At 44.0% G+C, this 10577-nt stretch overlaps 1 pseudogene; it reads right to left on the reverse strand.

Annotated features, from left to right (window-relative positions):
• Positions 1 to 8936: 8936 nt before the first annotated feature.
• On the reverse strand, positions 8937 to 10348 carry LOC123446651 (annotated as a pseudogene).
• Positions 10349 to 10577: the final 229 nt, after the last annotated feature.

Consider the following 10577-nt stretch of genomic DNA (forward strand, 5'->3'; position numbering starts at 1 on the left):
GCTAAGGGTGGTATTCCAAGTATCCTCTGCATGCACGTTCACCTCATGTGAACAAGGAAAATGGGCACTTGAATATCGTATGTAGTAGGAAGAAAGAAAAGCTTTTCTGCCAGGCAGTGACAATTGAGAAATGACATTTGCTTTTCTTCCTCAAGAATTCCTGTGTCCGAGCGAGTAAATAAGAAGAAAAAGGCATACCTTCTAAGTCCCACTAAACCATTCTATCCTTCCCTCCGGCGGCCTTTCCTTTTCAGATTACTCACAAACTAGAAAACGAGGGTGCTACTCAACTTCTCCAAAAGAGCCCTACTGAGTACAACTTCCCATAATTCTGACGGACCCAGAGCCGTTTTCAAAGCATAATCGTTACGCGGTCCTGTTGACCAAGACAAACCTAAGGGTCAATTTTCATACTAGTTCAGTCCCGCCTATCAAAATAGATAGTCATTTTCATTAGCTTGTGTGAGGTTTAGGTCATAAGGCATCTTTCATGGTGAAGTTTACGATCTGTACGATCTAGCTCCAGTTTTCGTATACGATCATCCTTTTCTTCCTGGCGCATGTGTCCTCGGTGGCAGAAAAAGATCTACGCTTCTTGCTTCTACTATTGGTACACACTTCGACTTGAGTTTCTCCCTTTCATGGATAGAATATCGTAGATAGAAGAATACAGGCTTAATTAAGGCTTCAATGGCCTACTTAACTCTCGGCTATCAAAAAGGGCACATATCCTTCTCCAGAGTACGAGTAAGCCAATATTAATGTTAGTTTTGAGCCACGGTCATGCAACCATGTCCTCTTGTCGATGAAGGCTTTCAACCCTCGTTTTATCCAGGAATTCTTGAGGTCGAACAGCGACTGTCTCTCTTCCAAAGTGTGATCATCTTCTACAGTGGGCTAAACGAAAGATCATGCCGAGGGGCATACTTGGTATAATCAATGTGTCAATGGTATCTATTTCATGGAAATCACCCACACACACTATGAGCTAAGAAGCATGCAAAAATGATGTTTTCTGCAGCAGCAGCAGCTCATACTTCAAACACAACTTCTGTATCCGCGGGATCGCTTCATTAATTTGACTAAAGCCATCCTTCTTCTTTCCCAGCTGCCCGAATAAGTTTATCATTCAAAAGTAACAAGTCCATCTTTTTCATGAAGACTTTCCTCCACTATTGCCCTATTAGAGCTATCTGTTATTGGGAGAGAGCACCGTAATGAATCACACTATAGAAGCACAAGTTTTAGGTAGGCCAAAGCATAACCTCAAACCGAAGGGGCGTAAAGGATTCGGGATAACCAGGCCTAGCAGAAGCTCCATCTCTTGCTTGCTGTCTACCGATTTTGGATAGTGAGTGCCCCTGCCTGCTGAGTGGCAAGTTTCTCTTTTTGATAGACTGTTTTTGGTCATTTGACGCAACTCGTGCTCTTGTTCTTTATGTAAGATATTGTTCATTCTTGCACTTGAGAAGGGCGAAGCCTTCATGGCCGGTACCGGTATCTGTTGGGGGCGGGCCCAGAGATGAAATGTGCCTTAGATGCAAGGGAGGGTTGGGTCCGCTGATATAGAATACCGATCGGCGCTACCCGCCTCACCAACCACTAGAATAAATTGATTCGATTTATTGAGTGTGGAAATCCTATGGATCCTTGGTAGGATGGTAAGTCACTTGTGCTACATAGAAATACAGCTTTTTATAATACGAGCCAGAGGGACAAGCGGATCGGCACAGCCCTGGGTGTCGAGTCCAGGCTGACAATAATACTTCGCCTCTGCGATTGCATATATAGAACATGTCGATTGAGTTGCCATGGCTATGCATGGGTAACTTCAAAGAAACAAACCCTCCATGCAAGTGAACATTTCAGTGTCACAGAGCGTGCGGAATGGCGGATGGCGGCATTTAGGGAAGCCATTGATGATTGCTCGTTATAGGATTTGAGCTGGCATAGCCTTAGCAATTGCGGTTCGAATCTATCCGATGTTTGACTACTCTCACTGCAAAGCTTCGCTTGGGCCTGATAGGCTCTGACTTCTTCCTCGTGCCACCCGCACGCGGGCCTATTTCAGCGGATCAAGAAACGCAATAGATCCTTCTCTAAACAAAAACTAGCCGCTAGTAAACTAGCGTTAGGTACACAATACCATCAAATGAGAGGACTTACACCGAGTATGAAGCTGAACAAGCTGACAAAGTAGAGGCGACCGATACCGAGTCTTTACAAATGGCAATAGTGGAGTAATTTTGTATGATATTTTATTTTATAGATTGCCTGCCTTATTTGCTTGCAGCTAGAAACTACTTATCAGTTGGCGGTAAAGCATATTCTGAGCAAGTTGTTTTGTCAGGATCCGCTTCCCTAGAGTCCATGTAACCACAACCTTCTTTGCCTCCTTCCTTGCATTGGTGACCCGGCCAAAACACCTATTCCAGCAACTGGTTCTAATTGCGCCTGAATTTAAGGAGCCCGATCCAGTGGCGCACACCGATTGAAGGAAACACTTGTCCTTGTGAATAAAGATGCTCGCTGAAGGAATGATGGAATGTGGATTCTTTCTTTTCTATGCGCTCAAGTTAAACCAAACCTATGGGACAAGGGGTCACAGGAACGAATAAAGCTGTATTGAAGAATTCCTATAGCCTCTCCATCCCCAACTGCAGTATCAAAGGATCTAAGCAAAGGGATACATAGACATACCGCTTTCAGCTTATAATGGATGAATGAGGAGCAATTAACAGAGTTAATAAGCCCTGCCCTATAGGGGATGGTGCCAGCTGTGGGTTGCCTAGAGGATGGCGGATGTTGTTATCTTAATGAGGGTGAACTTGCAAGATACTATACTCACTTAAGTAAAGGTCGAGTTTGAAAGGGTTCATATTTCAGTAGTGGGAGAAGTGGGCATTCTTCTCTAAAGGCTCCTGGATTTTCTTTTCTCGTGCTTCTAAGGCTGAAGCCTCATACAACTCTCTACTTGCAGACCAAATTGGCAAGATGGAACTTATCTTTCTGCCCGGGCAGATGGAAGATGGACGTTTCGGTGGATTGACCTAAGAATAAAGACCCGTGGCCGGGGGAGCTGCATTCACTTTTCTAAAAATGAGCCAGTCTTTCCCTGTCGTAATAGTACCCGCGGGTAGTTCCTTCTCTTTTCTGATAGCCGAATATGGGGGCAGGGAATTCTTCTTTGGTTAGGGCGGTGCAGCAATGGATCCGGATCACCCACCTGTGGGGCTTTTTACATTGACTTGGGAAGTCAAATAGATAGCAATGGCACCAGGAATGAGTGCCTTGTTCGGATAGGGTCAGTAAAAATCTTATAGTAGTATCGGCGAGATGAGCTTACATGTCACATATATAGAAATGATGCAGCAGGGAGTGAGAAAATGGTTGTGCTAATGACCTTTACTACAGGAAAAGAGTACCTAACGGCTGCCCTTGTTGATTGATGATCTTTTCCATTCACCAATCCGGCAAAGGAAGTCATTCATAATATATTCGAGGTAAAAAGCCTGGCTTGTGGTACTTGGGGCCAAGAGAAGTGAAACCTTTATCGAAGCAAGACCCTGATGAGGCAGGGAATTCTTTTGAAGAAACACTGTCTTTAGGGGAAAAGCGATAGTCACCTCTTCCTTTTTATAGAGTACTTTATAGATATATATCTAGCGAGCATTTCCAATTCTACAGCTACAAGCTGGGCTCTTCTCTTCGCATACCGACCTGCTAATTCCGGGATTTGCTGTTCTCAATGACTGGTGGATGCCTCTTTTCTACCTTATAAATCGTTTTTTTATGTACCTTCTCCCTCTCTACACCATATTTCCGCCTCGCCGCCCAGAAAGACCTATAGAAGAAGGAAGAATTCAATCCGTATACTCCAAGCACCGTAACTATCGCACTTTCCAAGCAACCCGTAAATGAAGAAAGTGCAATTGAAACAATCAAGAATGGAAAAATAATTAGACTCCCTCGTCAATTGTTTGGATTGGAATTAGGCTCCTCTACTCTAGTCGTCCTCTTCTATTTCGGGCAGTAGCTCAGCCCGTTCCGGGCCTTCCTTTACTGAATCTATTAATAGTTGCACTTTTCGACATATGCCTTTATTTAGGCATTGGTTGTTAGCATCCCCTTCTCTTCAAGGAATTTCTGCGCCCGGTTCCTGATCAAGTGTTGGAAAAACCGGAAGATGATGCTTTCTACTTCAGAAGTAGGGTTGGCCTGAAGCCAGCCCATAGAATAGATACGGGCGTGTTCTACACAGGAGTTCTTGTAGAACATGTTCCAATCAAACCTATTTCCCTTCGTCTCCAGTTTTCAATACGAACAAGTTTCATCCTCTTCTCCCATCGTTTGGATGGAATACCCACGTGGAGCTGACCTTCACTTTTCAGAGACAGGGGCACGCCGATAATTTGTAGCCTCCCCGGTTGTTTTCTGGAAATTTCAGTAGAAGTGAAGCCCTGTAGGAGCTCCCTAAGGACTCTAGCTAAGACCTTTTTGAGACCCTGGGTGACTCGCGTGGACTTATCCCCTCTCGGTAAGCCGAAGACCATATCGTCTGCGTAGCGTGCGTAATAGAAGACTACGGCCCCATCCTCTCGGACCATTACCCTTTCAAGCTTGGCATCCAATATATGGAGATAGCAGTGAATGAGGACAGGTTCAATCGGGCTTCCGAGCGGTATTCCTCGCTTCTGGCACGTGTAATTCTTACATTTTCTATCTACGTGTGGTTTTCATGAAAACCTATTTTATCAACCTATGGACTCCTTTCAATGACAGAGTCTTTGGAGCAAATTGGTTCAGGATTCTAAGGTTAGAAAAGAGTTACTACTCAAGGGAGGAACATGATATGTGGAAGGCTATCCTGGTGGCTCAAGACTGACCGGTATACCTGGACCAGTCTATATTGAGCCATATTCATCAATTCGTCACGCAATTTGGTATCACACAATGTATTCCTGTTCCACCAGACGCTTAATCAACCCTGGAACACAAGAGAACCCTTCTTATCGAAGAGAATTGCGTATTAAAGAGAGAGAGAAATCGCAAACTGAATAATCGGGCATAGGTCAACTAGCACACAGCCAAAGGGATTCCCGAATCGAATGAGATATACCGATTGGAATCCATAAGAAATGCTTACGGAGTGGGAAGCGCAGATTTAGACCACTTTCAGGCTGACAACAAAGGATGGATATTAGGAGACTTAGCCGGAATAGAAGACTCGAAGGCTAATTGAAACCATACCACAAGAAAAGCCCTTATTCGGATTTGAACCGATGACTTAAGCCCCTTTTCAAATCAAAGCTTATCGACCTATTAAGCATATAGTTGAAGTAGCATGATTTAAGCTTCTTAGCGCTTAGGCTACTACCATCAACCTTATCTTCCTTAGATGGAGGAGATAGTAAGCGTCTATGCTACGATCCTGATTGACCAGAAAAGAAGCAAGTATCTAAGGCCAACCTAACTAGTACCCTCTTTCTTGTACGGCTGGGTTATCAAATACGAAATGAGTTTGGACATAACCTTCCTTCCGCAAGAGCAAGAGGTCAACCATTCTAAGATATCTATCCTGAAGCATCTCAATCTTGACTTGGTGATCGAAGCGGGAGCATTAAGTTATGGTTAATCCTATTTTCAATTAGTCAGAGGGGAGTCATCTCATCCACCAGCCTCAGCTAACCCAAACTATGTTGAAAATGCTCATCCACCTCTTAATTCACTTTTGAAATTAGTTGATCGATTAATGGGAATATCTGGCAGATCCGACATCGGCACTGGATTATGGATCACCTGGCGGTAGCCGAACTTCGTCCACTCATTTCAGCCAGAGCTTAATGCGGATCACCTTGTTGGCTTCGCCGCTTAACCATCCCCTTGCTTGTACTACTATGTCTCTAGATGTGGGCTCGCTTCGTCTTGCTTCTTTAGTTCACCTTGGTTCCGAAAAGGGATAGATATGGAGGAAGTCGATGCAGAGACATCTTTTCAAGTCGGGTATACTTATCCACAGAGTTGCTCTTTTGAGTTGAGTCTTGGATAAGTTCCATTTATGTTTGTCTAGTGATAGGGCGCTCTTGAAGCTTTAGCCTTCCTCTACCGCAGACCTTGCTTCTTTTCATTAATGACATCTGGTCTGGTCTCCAGTTCTCCTTACCGGGATGCCTGCTCTTACAACACTGATTTCCCCTAGCTACCTCGGCTCATAATGTTCCCGCTACGGACCAATCGTACCACAGACAGTATCTCCTTTGTTTCCCCCCGTCATGTTATTTCAATAGGCACAACATCATATTCAACATTGCTATCATTGATCACCTTGGCGCTCCCGGGGCACGATCCAGACGACTAAGGTGCGAAGTATTAAGTAGAGTCAATGGGCCTAGAAAGCTCCCTTATTTAACTTAAGCGGAGTCCTTATCCGGGATACAAAGAGATGCATTGACTTTGTCGTATGTATTGTCTTATGCAGACAGCAATGGTTTCTAGAGCGAGCCCCCCTCTGGGTGGATGTTGAGGGAAACGCAGCATGAGCCTTTTATTTACGACTTTGGATGGTCGGAAAGACACCGGTGAACATTCACTTTAGCGGATCCAGCCCTATTCCCCATCCCGACCTAAACTACTAATGGAACTTCATGCGAATCTACAGGTTTTGGATGGAGTGGGTTAACGAGAGATTTCCCCACAAGTCGGCCTATAACTCCCTCCCCGACCGACCTTTTAGCCAAGCTTGCCCTGGTGCATTTGGTCTACATTGGATAGAGCGAGAGCTCAAAAGCGGTAACTTCTTCTTTATTGAAGTGAAAGATTTCTTGGATCCGAAGGTACTCCATCTCCTGCCGATCCAGCGTACCTGAGTGCAGGCGAGTCTTCTCCTCCAGGCCGAGAACAACCCAAATCATTCGTCTCAAACAAAAGACCCGGACAAGGCAAGAACCCTCAAACAGAAGGTCAAACCGAAGGAGTGAATCAATGCCTTGCTTGATATTTACTTGCGTTGTTTTGCGCATTCTTGCCCGCAGAAATGGTCTAAATGACTTTCTTTGGCAGAGCATTGAGCACTACCTATCCTTCGTTTGTTGGATTTTTTCCATTCTTAAAATGCTTTATGGATATGAACAAAGGTTGTGGGTCACTGAAGTTATGGATAGACAGGAGCCGCCTATTTCTGACGTTCAAAGTTGGCTGCAGGAGCGTCGTGCCATGACTGATAACCTGAAATTGCACCTCAACAGAGCTAACCAACAGATGAAAACGCAAGCTGACAGAGGTTTCTGATCGCTCCTTCCATGTCGGCGGTATGGTTTTCTTAAAGTTAAAGCCATATGATCTCAAAGCTCGGTGGCACAGTGGGCTAACCACAGACCTTCCTTCCGATACTTTGGGCCTTACAAGATTCTAGCACGTGTTGGTGCTGTTCCATATTAACACCGGGAGCTACCTTCAACTTCTCAAGTGCACCCTGTATTTTTCACGTCTCTAAGCTTCGACGTGTTGTTCCCCCGCCCACTGTCTCAGGTACCATCTAAGACTGACAATCCCTTTGTCCCTATGCAAGTTTTGGTGAGTCGTTGGTATTAGTAATAAAGGGAGATCAAGTCCTGGAACAAGGCTTGATTCGCTGGTCCGAGTCGATGGCACTGGACAATACTTGGGAGGACCTCATCGACCTGAAGACTCGTTTTCCTTATGCACTGGCTTGGGGTCAAGCGCTTTCTCAAGGAAGGGGAATTGTTTGCGCTTCTACTTCGAATACTCGTGCCCCGGTTACAACACAAGACGACGTCGGCCCACGAGGCAGACCCAGGAAGAATACGAAGTCCAATTTCCTCAACCGCGCACACGGATAAGACGCGAGACAATTTCTGAGGGATAGAAGTCTTGATCGGGCCAACCCAGCATAACAGTTAGTAGTTCGCATTACTTTCTCTTCCGAAGCGTGCACATTCGAGTTCAGTATGGATGCACTGAGCGCTTAAGACCACTCGCTGGATGATATGGTCAATCGTACTCCAGAGTGGGGACAGCATAACAATAACATTCTCTCTTTAGATTCGAGATGTATTGATCGAGACGTGCCTCACTCTAGTGAGGATTTGAGCTCCCCGATAGATGTAGGGCCCACTCGGTACGCTGTCATTGTTTAGGGGGGTTCTTAATTATAGCATGAAAGTCCGAGTTGGAGGAATGATATTGGGCTTGAGAAGTGAGCAAGGAACCTGACATTACATTCCTATGGTTCCTCTATCCCGGTCTTGCACCACTCTCATATCCATCAATCAATTTCATAGATAGTTACTATGGTTGTTTCTTCCTCCATTCACTAAAGCAAATGGAGCCTTTCCCTCCTCGAGTCAGCAAGCCAACTCGAGCGTTTTACCCTCGTGTCACTAGCGCAACACAAGCCATTCAAAAAAAATTATTGGAACTGAAGAGAAATCCATCTTCATACAAACTCTTTATGTTCTTGATATTGATTGAGTTACGAGAATGAAGAAGCGTAGCACACCTTTTCTCTCAATTCAAGTTTCCATTCAAATTGACTCATTGACATGAGAGATTGGATGCAATGCGCTAGTCACTCGTACTACAGCGGACAAAGGTCACCGACAAACGACCGTTCCACAATGGAACCTGGCACTACTGTTTGCCCTAAGGGCCAACCCACCTTTTCAGAGAAACAGACACATGACATCACTATATTACGCATTTTCGAGATAAGAAAGTGGAGAATGCACTCTTCCCTTTTTTTACATTTTAAACTCATGTTCATGTTCTGTTTTATTCCCAATTGTTGCCCGTGTGAAAAGAAAGAAGAGAAATTGGGCCATGTTTCCCAAGAGAGACTGCCTTCTCTCAGGCCAGCAGTCTTATACTTATAGTCGACTGCTCTATGACGATCTAACCTCTTTCCTGGGCTCTGCTTGCTCGTCTACGCTCCGACTAATTCAGTCAAAATCGAAAAAACGATGTTTCCTTGAAAAAGTCTAAGAAATAGTAGTAGTAGTCAAAAAGTGCACTTTTTCCATATATTTCGATTTATAGGGATCCCTATCTTTATCTCTATCCACAGAGATACCTACCTATATAGAGAGAGATTTTTCTCCAAATTGATCTAGACTATCCTCTATCCGGATAGATATGTCCCTATGAGCGACTAGGCCGATCTTTTTTTATATGTTTTGGCCACGTCTGTTTCCGCTCCGAAGAGCAAGGTTTGGATCTTTCAATCTTATGTCGTGAGGGATGTGACCTATGTTAGGTCCATAAGATACCACACCTTTTAGTGTTCTATGATTCACCTCCGACTAATGAGTAGGTAGTTTGATCTTTTTGATTCTTATCTTCCTAGTAAACGGGGATCCGGAGCAATAGGTCGAATTACTATATAAAGAAGACTTGTAAACAAAAGGACTTATTTTCGAGTATGAAGATTTCCGTTTTTCTCCTTCCCTCTTTTCAACAAGAAGAAGTATTTGAAATGAAACAAATTCCTCTTCATTCTGTTGTGCTCAGCGAAGGAACTGCCTAAGCATACTTTTGCGGATCCAAACTTCTTTGTTCTTTCAAAGTATTCTTCTTGCATATAAGAACGCAACTCTTGCAAAAACAAGGATTTGAGTAGTAAGCGGCATCCCCTATGAGTTGTGAGTAAGCGGAACCATTCTGTTTTTGTTCTTCTCCAGATTCTCGCCACTAGGAATTTGCCTCTTCTTTTTCCAACTGATATGGCCGGTAGGAATTTGCCTCTTCTTTTTCCAACTGATATGGCCGGTAGGAATTTGCCTCTTCTTTTTCCAACTGATATGGCCGATAAGAATTTGCCTATGATTTTTCCAACTGATATGTCGATATAGAAAGATCTCCTTATTTCAAAACCGCGGGTTCTCGCGTCATTTTCTTTAAAAGATATTAGATCACTGTGGGAAACTTTCAAATGAGTAATGGTTACCAGTCCATTATTCAAACAAACCCTTCGATGACTTATCGGCTGCCTTGCTTGAGGAAGAGTGTCACTAAAATGGAGACGAACCGGAATCACGTCCGATTTTGTCTCTTGATTGAGTAAAAAAGGGATATATGAAGTTCATTCTCTTCCTGTGTGCATCTCCCTTATGGGTAAATCCCCATAATAAAGAGACAACTTTCGTGTAGTTTGTGATTTGATGTTACTGTTTAGATTTTCTCTCCGAGAAAGATTTCTTTTAATGGATCTCCTCTTGCTCCTCAATCTTCGGAGAATACGGCGTTGGATTAGAGAAAGTTCTATGTTCCGAAAATTTCCTGGAAGTAGACGACACGTTTTAAATCTTAATGCTGGCATGGCATATTTCGTTGAATCGGTCTTTTTCGCCACATCGCGTATAAAGGGAATCGAACCCAACTCTTCCACAAACCCCCCACGAATGGTCCTCCCTTAATTCAATGAACTATGAGAATTCCTTTTTTAGTTTTTTTCTTTTCAGTTCTCATAAGTCCTTGATATACTAGCAGAAACTCAATACTTGACCGACTGCGTCACAGTGCTCTGGTAAAGTGGCAGTGGTTGAAAGAGAGCGGAAACGTCA

This window comes from Hordeum vulgare, chromosome 4H (assembly GCF_904849725.1).
Source record: "Hordeum vulgare subsp. vulgare chromosome 4H, MorexV3_pseudomolecules_assembly, whole genome shotgun sequence".
Lineage (NCBI taxonomy): Eukaryota > Viridiplantae > Streptophyta > Magnoliopsida > Poales > Poaceae > Hordeum > Hordeum vulgare.